Source organism: Engystomops pustulosus, chromosome 9 (genome assembly GCF_040894005.1).
Source record: "Engystomops pustulosus chromosome 9, aEngPut4.maternal, whole genome shotgun sequence".
NCBI classification, from domain to species: Eukaryota; Metazoa; Chordata; class Amphibia; order Anura; family Leptodactylidae; genus Engystomops; species Engystomops pustulosus.
The window spans coordinates 62,579,749-62,594,712 of NC_092419.1; the positions used below are offsets into that span (position 1 = coordinate 62,579,749).

At 45.1% G+C, this 14,964-nt stretch overlaps 38 pseudogenes; all 38 read left to right on the plus strand.

Annotated features, from left to right (window-relative positions):
• Window positions 1-41: 41 nt before the first annotated feature.
• Window positions 42-160, plus strand: LOC140079013 (5S ribosomal RNA; annotated as a pseudogene).
• A 70-nt stretch (window positions 161-230) lies between these two features.
• On the plus strand, window positions 231-349 carry LOC140082586 (5S ribosomal RNA; annotated as a pseudogene).
• A 448-nt stretch (window positions 350-797) lies between these two features.
• LOC140094819 (5S ribosomal RNA) lies at window positions 798-916 on the plus strand (annotated as a pseudogene).
• A 69-nt stretch (window positions 917-985) lies between these two features.
• Window positions 986-1,104, plus strand: LOC140093440 (5S ribosomal RNA; annotated as a pseudogene).
• A 70-nt stretch (window positions 1,105-1,174) lies between these two features.
• LOC140094787 (5S ribosomal RNA) lies at window positions 1,175-1,293 on the plus strand (annotated as a pseudogene).
• Window positions 1,294-1,362: 69 nt separating this feature from the next.
• Window positions 1,363-1,481, plus strand: LOC140082525 (5S ribosomal RNA; annotated as a pseudogene).
• A 69-nt stretch (window positions 1,482-1,550) lies between these two features.
• On the plus strand, window positions 1,551-1,669 carry LOC140090556 (5S ribosomal RNA; annotated as a pseudogene).
• An 826-nt stretch (window positions 1,670-2,495) lies between these two features.
• Window positions 2,496-2,614, plus strand: LOC140079014 (5S ribosomal RNA; annotated as a pseudogene).
• Window positions 2,615-2,873: 259 nt separating this feature from the next.
• On the plus strand, window positions 2,874-2,992 carry LOC140090968 (5S ribosomal RNA; annotated as a pseudogene).
• Window positions 2,993-3,251: 259 nt separating this feature from the next.
• On the plus strand, window positions 3,252-3,370 carry LOC140090570 (5S ribosomal RNA; annotated as a pseudogene).
• A 70-nt stretch (window positions 3,371-3,440) lies between these two features.
• On the plus strand, window positions 3,441-3,559 carry LOC140079015 (5S ribosomal RNA; annotated as a pseudogene).
• Window positions 3,560-4,763: 1,204 nt separating this feature from the next.
• On the plus strand, window positions 4,764-4,882 carry LOC140088808 (5S ribosomal RNA; annotated as a pseudogene).
• A 70-nt stretch (window positions 4,883-4,952) lies between these two features.
• Window positions 4,953-5,071, plus strand: LOC140090582 (5S ribosomal RNA; annotated as a pseudogene).
• Window positions 5,072-5,141: 70 nt separating this feature from the next.
• On the plus strand, window positions 5,142-5,260 carry LOC140079016 (5S ribosomal RNA; annotated as a pseudogene).
• Window positions 5,261-5,329: 69 nt separating this feature from the next.
• LOC140095870 (5S ribosomal RNA) lies at window positions 5,330-5,448 on the plus strand (annotated as a pseudogene).
• A 70-nt stretch (window positions 5,449-5,518) lies between these two features.
• On the plus strand, window positions 5,519-5,637 carry LOC140079018 (5S ribosomal RNA; annotated as a pseudogene).
• A 70-nt stretch (window positions 5,638-5,707) lies between these two features.
• Window positions 5,708-5,826, plus strand: LOC140083297 (5S ribosomal RNA; annotated as a pseudogene).
• Window positions 5,827-6,085: 259 nt separating this feature from the next.
• On the plus strand, window positions 6,086-6,204 carry LOC140086193 (5S ribosomal RNA; annotated as a pseudogene).
• Window positions 6,205-6,463: 259 nt separating this feature from the next.
• On the plus strand, window positions 6,464-6,582 carry LOC140090594 (5S ribosomal RNA; annotated as a pseudogene).
• A 70-nt stretch (window positions 6,583-6,652) lies between these two features.
• Window positions 6,653-6,771, plus strand: LOC140079019 (5S ribosomal RNA; annotated as a pseudogene).
• Window positions 6,772-7,407: 636 nt separating this feature from the next.
• On the plus strand, window positions 7,408-7,526 carry LOC140089436 (5S ribosomal RNA; annotated as a pseudogene).
• A 259-nt stretch (window positions 7,527-7,785) lies between these two features.
• Window positions 7,786-7,904, plus strand: LOC140088809 (5S ribosomal RNA; annotated as a pseudogene).
• A 259-nt stretch (window positions 7,905-8,163) lies between these two features.
• Window positions 8,164-8,282, plus strand: LOC140090606 (5S ribosomal RNA; annotated as a pseudogene).
• Window positions 8,283-8,352: 70 nt separating this feature from the next.
• On the plus strand, window positions 8,353-8,471 carry LOC140079020 (5S ribosomal RNA; annotated as a pseudogene).
• A 1,203-nt stretch (window positions 8,472-9,674) lies between these two features.
• LOC140088810 (5S ribosomal RNA) lies at window positions 9,675-9,793 on the plus strand (annotated as a pseudogene).
• A 70-nt stretch (window positions 9,794-9,863) lies between these two features.
• LOC140090618 (5S ribosomal RNA) lies at window positions 9,864-9,982 on the plus strand (annotated as a pseudogene).
• Window positions 9,983-10,052: 70 nt separating this feature from the next.
• On the plus strand, window positions 10,053-10,171 carry LOC140079021 (5S ribosomal RNA; annotated as a pseudogene).
• Window positions 10,172-10,240: 69 nt separating this feature from the next.
• LOC140095871 (5S ribosomal RNA) lies at window positions 10,241-10,359 on the plus strand (annotated as a pseudogene).
• Window positions 10,360-10,429: 70 nt separating this feature from the next.
• Window positions 10,430-10,548, plus strand: LOC140079023 (5S ribosomal RNA; annotated as a pseudogene).
• Window positions 10,549-10,618: 70 nt separating this feature from the next.
• LOC140083298 (5S ribosomal RNA) lies at window positions 10,619-10,737 on the plus strand (annotated as a pseudogene).
• Window positions 10,738-10,996: 259 nt separating this feature from the next.
• Window positions 10,997-11,115, plus strand: LOC140086194 (5S ribosomal RNA; annotated as a pseudogene).
• Window positions 11,116-11,374: 259 nt separating this feature from the next.
• On the plus strand, window positions 11,375-11,493 carry LOC140090631 (5S ribosomal RNA; annotated as a pseudogene).
• A 70-nt stretch (window positions 11,494-11,563) lies between these two features.
• Window positions 11,564-11,682, plus strand: LOC140079024 (5S ribosomal RNA; annotated as a pseudogene).
• A 1,379-nt stretch (window positions 11,683-13,061) lies between these two features.
• Window positions 13,062-13,180, plus strand: LOC140095872 (5S ribosomal RNA; annotated as a pseudogene).
• A 70-nt stretch (window positions 13,181-13,250) lies between these two features.
• Window positions 13,251-13,369, plus strand: LOC140079025 (5S ribosomal RNA; annotated as a pseudogene).
• A 448-nt stretch (window positions 13,370-13,817) lies between these two features.
• Window positions 13,818-13,936, plus strand: LOC140088141 (5S ribosomal RNA; annotated as a pseudogene).
• A 448-nt stretch (window positions 13,937-14,384) lies between these two features.
• On the plus strand, window positions 14,385-14,503 carry LOC140091716 (5S ribosomal RNA; annotated as a pseudogene).
• Window positions 14,504-14,762: 259 nt separating this feature from the next.
• On the plus strand, window positions 14,763-14,881 carry LOC140082587 (5S ribosomal RNA; annotated as a pseudogene).
• The last annotated feature ends 83 nt before the right edge of the window (window positions 14,882-14,964 follow it).

A 14,964-nucleotide genomic window follows, 5' to 3' on the forward strand; every position in this document is an offset into this window, starting at 1 on the left:
TCTATGAGATAGCAAAAGAAGGTTCAAATTGAACAGCTGCTGTCAACGGCCATTCTAAGCTGAATGTGCCTGCTCTCGTCAGATCGCAGCAGCAATGCAGCTTAAGGCTTGGCAAGTACCAGCATGGGAGACTGGCTGGGAATCCCAAGTTCTGTTGACCTTTTTGAACCTGAAAATTGTGTTAGTTTCTCTATGAGATAGTAAAAGAAGGTTCAAATTGAACGGCTGCTGTCAATGGCCATTCTAAGCTGAATGTGCCTGCTCTCGTCAGATCGCAGCAGCAATGCAGCTTAAGGCTTGGCAAGTACCAGCATGGGAGACTGGCTGGGAATCCCAAGTTCCGTTGACCTTTTTGAACCTGAAAATTGTGTTAGTTTCTGTATGAGATAGTAAAAGAAGGTTCAAATTGAAAAGCTGCTGTCAATGGCAATTCTAAGCTGAATGTGCGTGCTCTTGTCAGATCGCAGCAGCGATGCAGCTTAAGGCTTGGCAAGTACCAGCATGGGAGACTGGCTGGGAATCCCAAGTTCTGTTGACCTTTTTGAACCTGAAAATTGTGTTAGTTTCTCTATGAGATAGTAGAAGAAGGTTCAAATTGAACAACTGCTGTCAACGGCCATTCTAAGCTGAATGTGTGTGCTCTTTTCAGATCGCAGCAGCGATGCAGCTTAAGGCTTGGCAAGTACCAGCATGGGAGACTGGCTGGGAATCCCAAGTTCTGTTGACCTTTTTGAACCTGAAAATTGTGTTAGTTTCTCTATGAGATAGTAAAAGAAGGTTCAAATTGAACAGCTGCTGTCAACGGCAATTCTAAGCTGAATGTGCCTGCTCTCGTCAGATTGCAGCAGCAATGCAGCTTAAGGCTTGGCAAGTACCAGCATGGGAGACTGGCTGGGAATCCCAAGTTCTGTTGACCTTTTTGAACCTGAAAATGTGTTAGTTTCTCTATGAGATAGTAAAAGAAGGTTCAAATTGAACAGCTGCTGTCAACGGCCATTCTAAGCTGAATTTGCCTGCTCTCGTCAGATCGCAGCAGCAATGCAACTTAAGGCTTGGCAAGTACCAGCATGGGAGACTGGCTGGGAATTCCAAGTTCCGTTGACCTTTTTGAACCTGAAAATTGTGTTAGTTTCTCTATGAGATAGTAAAAGAAGGTTCAAATTGAAAAGCTGCTGTCAACGGCAATTCTAAGCTGAATGTGCCTGCTCTCGTCAGATTGCAGCAGCAATGCAGCTTAAGGCTTGGCAAGTACCAGCATGGGAGACTGGCTGGGAATCCCAAGTTCTGTTGACCTTTTTGAACCTGAAAATGTGTTAGTTTCTCTATGAGATAGTAAAATAAGGTTCAAATTGAACAGCTGCTGTCAACGGCCATTCTAAGCTGAATGTGCCTGCTCTCGTCAGATCGCAGCAGCAATGCAGCTTAAGGCTTGGCAAGTACCAGCATGGGAGACTGGCTGGGAATTCCAAGTTCCGTTGACCTTTTTGAACCTGAAAATGTGTTAGTTTCTCTATGAGATAGTAAAATAAGGTTCAAATTGAACAGCTGCTGTCAACGGCCATTCTAAGCTGAATGTGCCTGCTCTCGTCAGATCGCAGCAGCAATGCAGCTTAAGGCTTGGCAAGTACCAGCATGGGAGACTGGCTGGGAATCCCAAGTTCCGTTGACCTTTTTGAACCTGAAAATTGTGTTAGTTTCTCTATGAGATAGTAAAAGAAGGTTCAAATTGAACAGCTGCTGTCAACGGCCATTCTAAGCTTAATGTGCCTGCTCTCGTCAGATCGCAGCAGCGATGCAGCTTATTGCTTGGCAAGTACCAGCATGGGAGACTGGCTTGGAATCCCAAGTTCTGGTGACCTTTTTGAACCTGAAAATTGTGTTAGTTTCTATTTAAGATAGTAGAAGAAGGTTCAAATTGAACAACTGCTGTCAATGGCCATTCTACGCTGAATGTGCCTGCTCTCGCCAGATCGCAGCAGCAATGCAGCTTAAGGCTTGGCAAGTACCAGCATGGGAGACTGGCTGGGAATCCCAAGTTCCGTTGCCCTTTTTGAACTTGAAAATTGTTTTAGTTTCTCTATGAGATAGTAAAAGAAGGTTCAATTTGAAATGCTGCTGTCAACGGCCATTCTAAGCTGAATGTGCCTGCTCTTGTCAGATTGCAGCAGCAATGCAGCTTAAGGCTTGGCAAGTACCAGCATGGGAGACTGACTTGGAATCCCAAGTTCTGGTGACCTTTTTGAACCTTAAAATTGTGTTAGTTTCTATATAAGATAGTAGAAGAAGGTTCAAATTGAACAACTGCTGTCAATGGCCATTCTAAGCTGAATGTGCCTGCTCTTGCCAGATCGCAGCAGCAATGCAGCTTAAGGCTTGGCAAGTACCAGCATGGGAGACTGGCTGGGAATCCCAAGTTCTGTTGACCTTTTTGAACCTGAAAATTGTGTTAGTTTCTCTATGAGATAGTAAAAGAAGGTTCAAATTGAACAGCTGCTGTCAACGGCCATTCTAAGCTGAATGTGCCTGCTCTCGTCAGATCGCAGCAGCAATGCAGCTTAAGGCTTGGCAAGTACCAGCATGGGAGACTGGCTGGGAATCCCAAGTTCTGTTGACCTTTTTGAACCTGAAAATTGTGTTAGTTTCTCTATGAGATAGTAAAAGAAGGTTCAAATTGAACAGCTGCTGTCAACGGCCATTCTAAGCTGAATGTGCGTGCTCTTGTCAGATCGCAGCAGCGATGCAGCTTAAGGCTTGGCAAGTTCCAGCATGGGAGACTGGCTGGGAATCCCAAGTTCTGTTGACGTTTTTGAACTTGAAAATTGTTTTAGTTTCTCTATGAGATAGTAAAAGAAGGTTCAATTTGAAATGCTGCTGTCAACGGCCATTCTAAGCTGAATGTGCCTGCTCTTGTCAGATCGCAGCAGCAATGCAGCTTAAGGCTTGGCAAGTACCAGCATGGGAGACTGGCTGGGAATCCCAAGTTCTGTTGACCTTTTTGAACCTGAAAATTGTGTTAGTTTCTCTGTGAGATAGTAAAAGAAGGTTCAAATTGAACAGCTGCTGTCAACGGCCATTCTAAGCTGAATGTGCGTGCTCTTGTCAGATCGCAGCAGCGATGCAGCTTAAGGCTTGGCAAGTACCAGCATGGGAGACTCGCTGGGAATCCCAAGTTCTGGTGACTTTTTTGAACCTGAAAATTGTGTTAGTTTCTCTATGAGATAGTAAAAGAAGGTTCAAATTGAGCAGCTGCTGTCAACGGCCATTCTAAGCTGAATGTGCCTGCTCTCGTCAGATCGCAGCAGCAATGCAGCTTAAGGCTTGGCAAGTACCAGCATGGGAGACTGGCTGGGAATCCCAAGTTCCGTTGACCTTTTTGCACCTGAAAATTGTGTTAGTTTCTCTATGAGATAGTAAAAGAAGGTTCAAATTGAACAGCTGCTGTCAACGGCCATTCTAAGCTGAATGTGCCTGCTCTCGTCAGATCGCAGCAGCAATGCAGCTTAAGGCTTGGCAAGTACCAGCATGGGAGACTGGCTGGGAATCCCAAGTTCTGTTGACCTTTTTGAACCTGAAAATGAGTTAGTTTCTCTATGAGATAGTAAAAGAAGGTTCAAATTGAACAGCTGCTGTCAACGGCCATTCTAAGCTCAATGTGCGTGCTTTTGTTAGATCGCAGCAGCGATGCAGCTTAAGGCTTGGCAAGTACCAGCATGGGAGACTGGCTTGGAATCCCAAGTTCTGGTGACCTTTTTGAACCTGAAAATTGTGTTAGTTTCTCTATGAGATAGCAAAAGAAGGTTCAAATTGAACAGCTGCTGTCAACGGCCATTCTAAGCTGAATGTGCCTGCTCTTGTCAGATTGCAGCAGCAATGCAGCTTAAGGCTTGGCAAGTACCAGCATGGGAGACTGGCTTGGAATCCCAAGTTCTGGTGACCTTTTTGAACCTGAAAATTGTGTTAGTTTCTATATAAGATAGTAGAAGAAGGTTCAAATTGAACAACTGCCGTCAATGGCCATTCTAAGCTGAATGTGCCTGCTCTCGCCAGATCGCAGCAGCAATGCAGCATAAGGCTTGGCAAGTACCAGCATGGGAGACTGGCTGGGAATCCCAAGTTCCGTTGCCCTTTTTGAACCTGAAAATTGTGTTAGTTTCTCTATGAGATAGTAAAAGAAGGTTCAAATTGAACAGCTGCTGTCAACGGCCATTCTAAGCTGAATGTGCGTGCTCTTGTGAGATCGCAGCAGCGATGCAGCTTAAGGCTTGGCAAGTACCATCATGGGAGACTGGCTTCGAATCCCAAGTTCTGGTGACCTTTTTGAACCTGAAAATTGTGTAAGTTTTTTCTATGAGATAGCAAAAGAAGGTTCAAATTGAACAGCTGCTGTCAACGGCCATTCTAAGCTGAATGTCCCTGCTCTTGTCAGATTGCAGCAGCAAAGCAGCTTAAGGCTTGGCAAGTACCAGCATGGGAGACTGACTTGGAATCCCAAGTTCTGGTGACCTTTTTGAACCTTAAAATTGTGTTAGTTTCTATATAAGATAGTAGAAGAAGGTTCAAATTGAACAACTGCTGTCAATGGCCATTCTAAGCTGAATGTGCCTGCTCTTGCCAGATCGCAGCAGCAATGCAGCTTAAGGCTTGGCAAGTTCCAGCATGGGAGACTGGCTGGGAATCCCAAGTTCCGTTGACCTTTTTGAACTTGAAAATTGTTTTAGTTTCTCTATGAGATAGTAAAAGAAGGTTCAATTTGAAATGCTGCTGTCAACGGCCATTCTAAGCTGAATGTGCCTGCTCTTGTCAGATCGCAGCAGCAATGCAGCTTAAGGCTTGGCAAGTACCAGCATGGGAGACTGGCTGGGAATCCCAAGTTCCGTTGACCTTTTTGAACCTGAAAATTGTGTTAGTTTCTCTATGAGATAGTAAAAGAAGGTTCAAATTGAGCAGCTGCTGTCAACGGCCATTCTAAGCTGAATGTGCCTGCTCTCGTCAGATCGCAGCAGCAATGCAGCTTAAGGCTTGGCAAGTACCAGCATGGGAGACTGGCTGGGAATCCCAAGTTCCGTTGACCTTTTTGAACCTGAAAATTGTGTTAGTTTCTCTATGAGATAGTAAAAGAAGGTTCAAATTGAACAGCTGCTGTCAACGGCCATTCTAAGCTGAATGTGCCTGCTCTCGTCAGATCGCAGCAGCAATGCAGCTTAAGGCTTGGCAAGTACCAGCATGGGAGACTGGCTGGGAATCCCAAGTTCTGTTGACCTTTTTGAACCTGAAAATGAGTTAGTTTCTCTATGAGATAGTAAAAGAAGGTTCAAATTGAACAGCTGCTGTCAACGGCCATTCTAAGCTGAATGTGCGTGCTCTTGTCAGATCGCAGCAGCGATGCAGCTTAAGGCTTGGCAAGTACCAGCATGGGAGACTGGCTGGGAATCCCAAGTTCCGTTGACCTTTTTGAACCTGAAAATTGTGTTAGTTTCTCTATGAGATAGCAAAAGAAGGTTCAAATTGAACAGCTGCTGTCAACGGCCATTCTAAGCTGAATGTGCCTGCTCTCGTCAGATCGCAGCAGCAATGCAGCTTAAGGCTTGGCAAGTACCAGCATGGGAGACTGGCTGGGAATCCCAAGTTCTGTTGACCTTTTTGAACCTGAAAATTGTGTTAGTTTCTCTATGAGATAGTAAAAGAAGGTTCAAATTGAACAGCTGCTGTCAACGGCCATTCTAAGCTGAATGTGCCTGCTCTCGTCAGATCGCAGCAGCAATGCGGCTTAAGGCTTGGCAAGTACCAGCATGGGAGACTGGCTGGGAATCCCAAGTTCTGTTGACCTTTTTGAACCTGAAAATTGTGTTAGTTTCTCTATGAGATAGTAAAAGAAGGTTCAAATTGAACAGCTGCTGTCAACGGCCATTCTAAGCTGAATGTGCGTGCTCTTGTCAGATCGCAGCAGCGATGCAGCTTAAGGCTTGGCAAGTTCCAGCATGGGAGACTGGCTGGGAATCCCAAGTTCTGTTGACGTTTTTGAACTTGAAAATTGTTTTAGTTTCTCTATGAGATAGTAAAAGAAGGTTCAATTTGAAATGCTGCTGTCAACGGCCATTCTAAGCTGAATGTGCCTGCTCTTGTCAGATCGCAGCAGCAATGCAGCTTAAGGCTTGGCAAGTACCAGCATGGGAGACTGGCTGGGAATACCAAGTTCCGTTGACCTTTTTGAACTTGAAAATTGTGTTAGTTTCTCTGTGAGATAGTAAAAGAAGGTTCAAATTGAACAGCTGCTGTCAACGGCCATTCTAAGCTGAATGTGCGTGCTCTTGTCAGATCGCAGCAGCGATGCAGCTCAAGGCTTGGCAAGTACCAGCATGGGAGACTCGCTGGGAATCCCAAGTTCTGGTGACTTTTTTGAACCTGAAAATTGTGTTAGTTTCTCTATGAGATAGTAAAAGAAGGTTCAAATTGAGCAGCTGCTGTCAACGGCCATTCTAAGCTGAATGTGCCTGCTCTCGTCAGATCGCAGCAGCAATGCAGCTTAAGGCTTGGCAAGTACCAGCATGGGAGACTGGCTGGGAATCCCAAGTTCCGTTGACCTTTTTGAACCTGAAAATTGTGTTAGTTTCTCTATGAGATAGTAAAAGAAGGTTCAAATTGAACAGCTGCTGTCAACGGCCATTCTAAGCTGAATGTGCCTGCTCTCGTCAGATCGCAGCAGCAATGCAGCTTAAGGCTTGGCAAGTACCAGCATGGGAGACTGGCTGGGAATCCCAAGTTCTGTTGACCTTTTTGAACCTGAAAATGAGTTAGTTTCTCTATGAGATAGTAAAAGAAGGTTCAAATTGAACAGCTGCTGTCAACGGCCATTCTAAGCTCAATGTGCGTGCTTTTGTTAGATCGCAGCAGCGATGCAGCTTAAGGCTTGGCAAGTACCAGCATGGGAGACTGGCTGGGAATCCCAAGTTCTGGTGACCTTTTTGAACCTGAAAATTGTGTTAGTTTCTCTATGAGATAGCAAAAGAAGGTTCAAATTGAACAGCTGCTGTCAACGGCCATTCTAAGATGAATGTGCCTGCTCTCGTCAGATCGCAGCAGCAATGCAGCTTAAGGCTTGGCAAGTACCAGCATGGGAGACTGGCTTGGAATCCCAAGTTCTGGTGACCTTTTTGAACCTTAAAATTGTGTTAGTTTCTATATAAGATAGTAGAAGAAGGTTCAAATTGAACAACTGCTGTCAATGGCCATTCTAAGCTGAATGTGCCTGCTCTTGCCAAATCGCAGCAGCAATGCAGCTTAAGGCTTGGCAAGTACCAGCATGGGAGACTGGCTGGGAATCCCAAGTTCTGTTGACCTTTTTGAACCTGAAAATTGTGTTAGTTTCTCTATGAGATAGTAAAAGAAGGTTCAAATTGAACAGCTGCTGTCAACGGCCATTCTAAGCTGAATGTGCCTGCTCTCGTCAGATCGCAGCAGCAATGCAGCTTAAGGCTTGGCAAGTACCAGCATGGGAGACTGGCTGGGAATCGCAAGTTCTGTTGACCTTTTTGAACCTGAAAATTGTGTTAGTTTCTCTATGAGATAGTAAAAGAAGGTTCAAATTGAACAGCTGCTGTCAACGGCCATTCTAAGCTGAATGTGCGTGCTCTTGTCAGATCGCAGCAGCGATTCAGCTTAAGGCTTGGCAAGTTCCAGCATGGGAGACTGGCTGGGAATCCCAAGTTCTGTTGACGTTTTTGAACTTGAAAATTGTTTTAGTTTCTCTATGAGATAGTAAAAGAAGGTTCAATTTGAAATGCTGCTGTCAACGGCCATTCTAAGCTGAATGTGCCTGCTCTTGTCAGATCGCAGCAGCAATGCAGCTTAAGGCTTGGCAAGTACCAGCATGGGAGACTGGCTGGGAATCCCAAGTTCCGTTGACCTTTTTGAACCTGAAAATTGTGTTAGTTTCTCTGTGAGATAGTAAAAGAAGGTTCAAATTGAACAGCTGCTGTCAACGGCCATTCTAAGCTGAATGTGCGTGCTCTTGTCAGATCGCAGCAGCGATGCAGCTTAAGGCTTGGCAAGTACCAGCATGGGAGACTCGCTGGGAATCCCAAGTTCTGGTGACTTTTTTGAACCTGAAAATTGTGTTAGTTTCTCTATGAGATAGTAAAAGAAGGTTCAAATTGAGCAGCTGCTGTCAACGGCCATTCTAAGCTGAATGTGCCTGCTCTCGTCAGATCGCAGCAGCAATGCAGCTTAAGGCTTGGCAAGTACCAGCATGGGAGACTGGCTGGGAATCCCAAGTTCCGTTGACCTTTTTGAACCTGAAAATTGTGTTAGTTTCTCTATGAGATAGTAAAAGAAGGTTCAAATTGAACAGCTGCTGTCAACGGCCATTCTAAGCTGAATGTGCCTGCTCTCGTCAGATCGCAGCAGCAATGCAGCTTAAGGCTTGGCAAGTACCAGCATGGGAGACTGGCTGGGAATCCCAAGTTCTGTTGACCTTTTTGAACCTGAAAATGAGTTAGTTTCTCTATGAGATAGTAAAAGAAGGTTCAAATTGAACAGCTGCTGTCAACGGCCATTCTAAGCTCAATGTGCGTGCTTTTGTTAGATCGCAGCAGCGATGCAGCTTAAGGCTTGGCAAGTACCAGCATGGGAGACTGGCTTGGAATCCCAAGTTCTGGTGACCTTTTTGAACCTGAAAATTGTGTTAGTTTCTCTATGAGATAGCAAAAGAAGGTTCAAATTGAACAGCTGCTGTCAACGGCCATTCTAAGCTGAATGTGCCTGCTCTTGTCAGATTGCAGCAGCAATGCAGCTTAAGGCTTGGCAAGTACCAGCATGGGAGACTGGCTTGGAATCCCAAGTTCTGGTGACCTTTTTGAACCTGAAAATTGTGTTAGTTTCTATATAAGATAGTAGAAGAAGGTTCAAATTGAACAACTGCCGTCAATGGCCATTCTAAGCTGAATGTGCCTGCTCTCGCCAGATCGCAGCAGCAATGCAGCATAAGGCTTGGCAAGTACCAGCATGGGAGACTGGCTGGGAATCCCAAGTTCCGTTGCCCTTTTTGAACCTGAAAATTGTGTTAGTTTCTCTATGAGATAGTAAAAGAAGGTTCAAATTGAACAGCTGCTGTCAACGGCCATTCTAAGCTGAATGTGCGTGCTCTTGTGAGATCGCAGCAGCGATGCAGCTTAAGGCTTGGCAAGTACCATCATGGGAGACTGGCTTCGAATCCCAAGTTCTGGTGACCTTTTTGAACCTGAAAATTGTGTAAGTTTCTCTATGAGATAGCAAAAGAAGGTTCAAATTGAACAGCTGCTGTCAACGGCCATTCTAAGCTGAATGTCCCTGCTCTTGTCAGATTGCAGCAGCAAAGCAGCTTAAGGCTTGGCAAGTACCAGCATGGGAGACTGACTTGGAATCCCAAGTTCTGGTGACCTTTTTGAACCTTAAAATTGTGTTAGTTTCTATATAAGATAGTAGAAGAAGGTTCAAATTGAACAACTGCTGTCAATGGCCATTCTAAGCTGAATGTGCCTGCTCTTGCCAGATCGCAGCAGCAATGCAGCTTAAGGCTTGGCAAGTTCCAGCATGGGAGACTGGCTGGGAATCCCAAGTTCCGTTGACCTTTTTGAACTTGAAAATTGTTTTAGTTTCTCTATGAGATAGTAAAAGAAGGTTCAATTTGAAATGCTGCTGTCAACGGCCATTCTAAGCTGAATGTGCCTGCTCTTGTCAGATCGCAGCAGCAATGCAGCTTAAGGCTTGGCAAGTACCAGCATGGGAGACTGGCTGGGAATCCCAAGTTCCGTTGACCTTTTTGAACCTGAAAATTGTGTTAGTTTCTCTATGAGATAGTAAAAGAAGGTTCAAATTGAGCAGCTGCTGTCAACGGCCATTCTAAGCTGAATGTGCCTGCTCTCGTCAGATCGCAGCAGCAATGCAGCTTAAGGCTTGGCAAGTACCAGCATGGGAGACTGGCTGGGAATCCCAAGTTCCGTTGACCTTTTTGAACCTGAAAATTGTGTTAGTTTCTCTATGAGATAGTAAAAGAAGGTTCAAATTGAACAGCTGCTGTCAACGGCCATTCTAAGCTGAATGTGCCTGCTCTCGTCAGATCGCAGCAGCAATGCAGCTTAAGGCTTGGCAAGTACCAGCATGGGAGACTGGCTGGGAATCCCAAGTTCTGTTGACCTTTTTGAACCTGAAAATGAGTTAGTTTCTCTATGAGATAGTAAAAGAAGGTTCAAATTGAACAGCTGCTGTCAACGGCCATTCTAAGCTGAATGTGCGTGCTCTTGTCAGATCGCAGCAGCGATGCAGCTTAAGGCTTGGCAAGTACCAGCATGGGAGACTGGCTGGGAATCCCAAGTTCCGTTGACCTTTTTGAACCTGAAAATTGTGTTAGTTTCTCTATGAGATAGCAAAAGAAGGTTCAAATTGAACAGCTGCTGTCAACGGCCATTCTAAGCTGAATGTGCCTGCTCTCGTCAGATCGCAGCAGCAATGCAGCTTAAGGCTTGGCAAGTACCAGCATGGGAGACTGGCTGGGAATCCCAAGTTCTGTTGACCTTTTTGAACCTGAAAATTGTGTTAGTTTCTCTATGAGATAGTAAAAGAAGGTTCAAATTGAACAGCTGCTGTCAACGGCCATTCTAAGCTGAATGTGCCTGCTCTCGTCAGATCGCAGCAGCAATGCGGCTTAAGGCTTGGCAAGTACCAGCATGGGAGACTGGCTGGGAATCCCAAGTTCTGTTGACCTTTTTGAACCTGAAAATTGTGTTAGTTTCTCTATGAGATAGTAAAAGAAGGTTCAAATTGAACAGCTGCTGTCAACGGCCATTCTAAGCTGAATGTGCGTGCTCTTGTCAGATCGCAGCAGCGATGCAGCTTAAGGCTTGGCAAGTTCCAGCATGGGAGACTGGCTGGGAATCCCAAGTTCTGTTGACGTTTTTGAACTTGAAAATTGTTTTAGTTTCTCTATGAGATAGTAAAAGAAGGTTCAATTTGAAATGCTGCTGTCAACGGCCATTCTAAGCTGAATGTGCCTGCTCTTGTCAGATCGCAGCAGCAATGCAGCTTAAGGCTTGGCAAGTACCAGCATGGGAGACTGGCTGGGAATACCAAGTTCCGTTGACCTTTTTGAACCTGAAAATTGTGTTAGTTTCTCTGTGAGATAGTAAAAGAAGGTTCAAATTGAACAGCTGCTGTCAACGGCCATTCTAAGCTGAATGTGCGTGCTCTTGTCAGATCGCAGCAGCGATGCAGCTCAAGGCTTGGCAAGTACCAGCATGGGAGACTCGCTGGGAATCCCAAGTTCTGGTGACTTTTTTGAACCTGAAAATTGTGTTAGTTTCTCTATGAGATAGTAAAAGAAGGTTCAAATTGAGCAGCTGCTGTCAACGGCCATTCTAAGCTGAATGTGCCTGCTCTCGTCAGATCGCAGCAGCAATGCAGCTTAAGGCTTGGCAAGTACCAGCATGGGAGACTGGCTGGGAATCCCAAGTTCCGTTGACCTTTTTGAACCTGAAAATTGTGTTAGTTTCTCTATGAGATAGTAAAAGAAGGTTCAAATTGAACAGCTGCTGTCAACGGCCATTCTAAGCTGAATGTGCCTGCTCTCGTCAGATCGCAGCAGCAATGCAGCTTAAGGCTTGGCAAGTACCAGCATGGGAGACTGGCTGGGAATCCCAAGTTCTGTTGACCTTTTTGAACCTGAAAATGAGTTAGTTTCTCTATGAGATAGTAAAAGAAGGTTCAAATTGAACAGCTGCTGTCAACGGCCATTCTAAGCTCAATGTGCGTGCTTTTGTTAGATCGCAGCAGCGATGCAGCTTAAGGCTTGGCAAGTACCAGCATGGGAGACTGGCTGGGAATCCCAAGTTCTGGTGACCTTTTTGAACCTGAAAATTGTGTTAGTTTCTCTATGAGATAGCAAAAGAAGGTTCAAATTGAACAGCTGCTGTCAACGGCCATTCTAAGATGAATGTGCCTGCTCTTGTCAGATTGCAGCAGCAATGCAGCTTAAGGCTTGGCAAGTACCAGCATGGGAGACTGGCTTGGAATCCCAAGTTCTGGTGACCTTTTTGAACCTGAAAATTGTGTTAGTTTCTATATAAGATAGTAGAAGAAGGTTCAAATTGAACAACTGCCGTCAATGGCCATTCTAAGCTGAATGTGCCTGCTCTCGCCAGATCGCAGCAGCAATGCAGCATAAGGCTTGGCAAGTACCAGCATGGGAGACTGGCTGGGAATCCCAAGTTCCGTTGCCCTTTTTGAACCTGAAAATTGTGTTAGTTTCTCTATGAGATAGTAAAAGAAGGTTCAAATTGAACAGCTGCTGTCAACGGCCATTCTAAGCTGAATGTGCGTGCTCTTGTGAGATCGCAGCAGCGATGCAGCTTAAGGCTTGGCAAGTACCATCATGGGAGACTGGCTTCGAATCCCAAGTTCTGGTGACCTTTTTGAACCTGAAAATTGTGTAAGTTTCTCTATGAGATAGCAAAAGAAGGTTCAAATTGAACAGCTGCTGTCAACGGCCATTCTAAGCTGAATGTGCCTGCTCTTGTCAGATTGCAGCAGCAAAGCAGCTTAAGGCTTGGCAAGTACCAGCATGGGAGACTGACTTGGAATCCCAAGTTCTGGTGACCTTTTTGAACCTTAAAATTGTGTTAGTTTCTATATAAGATAGTAGAAGAAGGTTCAAATTGAACAACTGCTGTCAATGGCCATTCTAAGCTGAATGTGCCTGCTCTTGCCAGATCGCAGCAGCAATGCAGCTTAAGGCTTGGCAAGTTCCAGCATGGGAGACTGGCTGGGAATCCCAAGTTCCGTTGACCTTTTTGAACTTGAAAATTGTTTTAGTTTCTCTATGAGATAGTAAAAGAAGGTTCAATTTGAAATGCTGCTGTCAACGGCCATTCTAAGCTGAATGTGCCTGCTCTTGTCAGATCGCAGCAGCAATGCAGCTTAAGGCTTGGCAAGGACTGGCTGGGAATCCCAAGTTCCGTTGACCTTTTTGAACCTGAAAATTGTGTTAGTTTCTCTATGAGATAGTAAAAGAAGGTTCAAATTGAACAGCTGCTGTCAACGGCCATTCTAAGCTGAATGTGCGTGCTCTTGTCAGATCGCAGCAGCGATGCAGCTTAAGGCTTGGCAAGTACCAGCATGGGAGACTGGCTGGGAATCCCAAGTTCCGTTGACCTTTTTGAACCTGAAAATTGTGTTAGTTTCTCTATGAGATAGCAAAAGAAGGTTCAAATTGAACAGCTGCTGTCAACGGCCATTCTAAGCTGAATGTGCCTGCTCTCGTCAGATCGCAGCAGCAATGCAGCTTAAGGCTTGGCAAGTACCAGCATGGGAGACTGGCTGGGAATCCCAAGTTCTGTTGACCTTTTTGAACCTGAAAATTGTGTTAGTTTCTCTATGAGATAGTAAAAGAAGGTTCAAATTGAACAGCTGCTGTCAACGGCCATTGTAAGCTGAATGTGCGTGCTCTTGTCAGATCGCAGCAGCGATGCAGCTTAAGGCTTGGCAAGTTCCAGCATGGGAGACTGGCTGGGAATCCCAAGTTCTGTTGACCTTTTTGAACTTGAAAATTGTTTTAGTTTCTCTATGAGATAGTAAAAGAAGGTTCAATTTGAAATGCTGCTGTCAACGGCCATTCTAAGCTGAATGTGCCTGCTCTTGTCAGATCGCAGCAGCAATGCAGCTTAAGGCTTGGCAAGTACCAGCATGGGAGACTGGCTTGGAATCCCAAGTTCTGGTGACATTTTTGAACCTGAAAATTGTGTTAGTTTCTATATGAGAGAGTAGAAGAAGGTTCAAATTGAACAGCTGCTGTCAACGGCCATTCTAAGCTGAATGTGCCTGCTCTCGTCAGATCGCAGCAGCAATGCATCTTAAGGCTTGGCAAGTACCAGCATGGGAGACTGGCTGGGAATCCCAAGTTCCGTTGACCTTTTTGAACCTGAAAATTGTGTTATTTTCTCTATGAGATAGTAAAAGTAGGTTCAAATTGAACAGCTGCTGTCAACGGCCATTCTAAGCTGAATGTGTGTGCTCTTGTCAGATCGCAGCAGCGATGCAGCTTAAGGCTTGGCAAGTACCAGCATGGGAGACTGGCTGGGAATCCCAAGTTCTGGTGACTTTTTTGAACCTGAAAATTGTGTTAGTTTCTCTATGAGATAGTAGAAGAAGGTTCAAATTGAACAACTGCTGTCAACGGCCATTCTAAGCTGAATGTGTGTGCTCTTGTCAGATCGCAGCAGCGATGCAGCTTAAGGCTTGGCAAGTACCAGCATGGGAGACTGGCTGGGAATCCCAAGTTCTGTTGACCTTTTTGAACCTGAAAATTGTGTTAGTTTCTCTATGAGATAGTAAAAGAAGGTTCAAATTGAACAGCTGCTGTCAATGGCCATTCTAAGCTGAATGTGCCTGCTCTCGTCAGATCGCAGCAGCAATGCAGCCTAAGGCTTGGCAAGTACCAGCATGGGAGACTGGCTGGGAATCCCAAGTTCCGTTGACCTTTTTGAACCTGAAAATTGTGTTAGTTTCTGTATGAGATAGTAAAAGAAGGTTCAAATTGAAAAGCTGCTGTCAACGGCAATTCTAAGCTGAATGTGCGTGCTCTTGTCAGATCGCAGCAGCGATGCAGCTTAAGGCTTGGCAAGTACCAGCATGGGAGACTGGCTGGGAATCCCAAGTTCTGTTGACCTTTTTGAACCTGAAAATTGTGTTAGTTTCTCTATGAGATAGTAAAAGAAGATTCAAATTGAACAGCTGCTGTCAATGGCCATTCTAAGCTGAATGTGCCTGCTCTCGTCAGATCGCAGCAGCAATGCAGCTTAAGGCTTGGCAAGTACCAGCATGGGAGACTGGCTGGGAATCCCAAGTTCCGTTGACCTTTTTGAACCTGAAAATTGTGTTAGTTTCTGTATGAGATAGTAAAAGAAGGTTCAAATTGAAAAGCTGCTGTCAACGGCAATT